Raw genomic sequence first — 1,403 nt, 5'->3', positions numbered from 1 at the left:
TTTGGGTTTTGCCCTCAAAGAAAAGAGTTCATTGTCCAGTATCACAAGCAGTCAGTAACCACATCTGCTATGTAGACTAGCACACCCTGAGAGCAAGCGGTGTTTACCTAATGTTGTCAGTGCCCACCCCCACCTCACTGAGGCTATCGCTATGTGCATGTGGCTGAAGCAGCAGATCGGGAAGACTGTGCTATTCCAGAGCACTGTGGCTCATTAGGACACCCCATAAATGGCAAAGCATTGTTCCTAGATTTTTACGTGTCGTGTGAATTCAGCCCCTGGCTTGGGGCTTTGTTCATCAATTATTTTTAATTTTTTAATTGTTTTTTTAGATAAAGGGACAGAGACACACTCAGGATCCTCTGGCTTCACCTAGTTGTAGGGATTGAACCTGCAACCTTATCCCATCTAACCAACACTGCAGTTAATCATCAGCTTTTAGTTTTATTACTATTCATTTTGTGCTGAGTTTATTCCCGGGCCACAAGTTTTTGCTTCTTCAGTTTCTTCTGGGATATCTTTTTCTTCTGTGTAACTTCCTCTTCTGGTTTAGGAACAATGTGTTCTTCTTCCATAAGGATCATCCCAATGTAGCCGGGAGAGCTCATGTAAGGGGTAATCACCCACAAACTCTGCAAATTTTATTGTGCATCTTGGGAGCTTGGTTCACCTGGATGTGCTCAATAACCAGAGAATCTACATCTAAACCCTTAAGTTCAGCATTACTCTCTGCATTTGGAACCACATGCAGCAAAAATTCAGCACTCTTTTTGGGCCATCAACCCAGTATCCAGCCCCACTGTTTGGCCTGGGCACAACCATCAACTCCACCACTGTAAGAACTGAATGGCAAACATTGCTTCTGTATAGGGACATCCTTCAGGCACTTGGTGGCTTTTCAAATATGCATACCCTTGGTGGCCTGGGCAGTTTCACGAGTGTTCTTAGAGTAAACTTGAAGGTTCGAACCTTTTGATTTGCATGATTTCATGGGATTTTGTGGATCAAGTGAATAGCGAACCATTTTCAGAGGTAACCTACAGCCATTTTTGGGAAGAGCCACCAATATTTTTTGATGGATAGATGAAGCTCTGTAGAAAAACTGCAATTATTCAGAGTAATTTAATCCTTGGGAGTTATCAAATAAATGTGAGGGTGTGTGTGTGTGTGTGTGTGTGTGTGTGTGTGTGTGAAAGAGAGAGAGAGAGAGAGAGGTGGCAGGCACACTAAATTGAAACTTTTGGCCCAATACTGTATACAGATGATGAAAACACTTCATTCTTTGCTCTATACCCAGAGAAAATCATTGTGATTCATTCTGTGTAAGGCTCTTTAAAAACAAGAATCAAGTAGAAACCCCAATTCTCCCTTTCATACCATTATATCAAAATTCCTCACCTGGG

General features: G+C 42.1%; 1 pseudogene; it reads right to left on the bottom strand.

The window, feature by feature from the left end:
- Positions 1 to 470: 470 nt before the first annotated feature.
- On the bottom strand, positions 471 to 1,024 carry LOC136308898 (large ribosomal subunit protein uL22 pseudogene; annotated as a pseudogene).
- Positions 1,025 to 1,403: the final 379 nt, after the last annotated feature.

The sequence above is a fragment of the Saccopteryx bilineata genome, chromosome 6, assembly GCF_036850765.1.
Source record: "Saccopteryx bilineata isolate mSacBil1 chromosome 6, mSacBil1_pri_phased_curated, whole genome shotgun sequence".
In the NCBI taxonomy this organism is placed as follows: domain Eukaryota; kingdom Metazoa; phylum Chordata; class Mammalia; order Chiroptera; family Emballonuridae; genus Saccopteryx; species Saccopteryx bilineata.
Note: the sequence above shows the minus strand (reverse complement) of the source record. Positions and strands in the feature narration are given on the sequence as shown.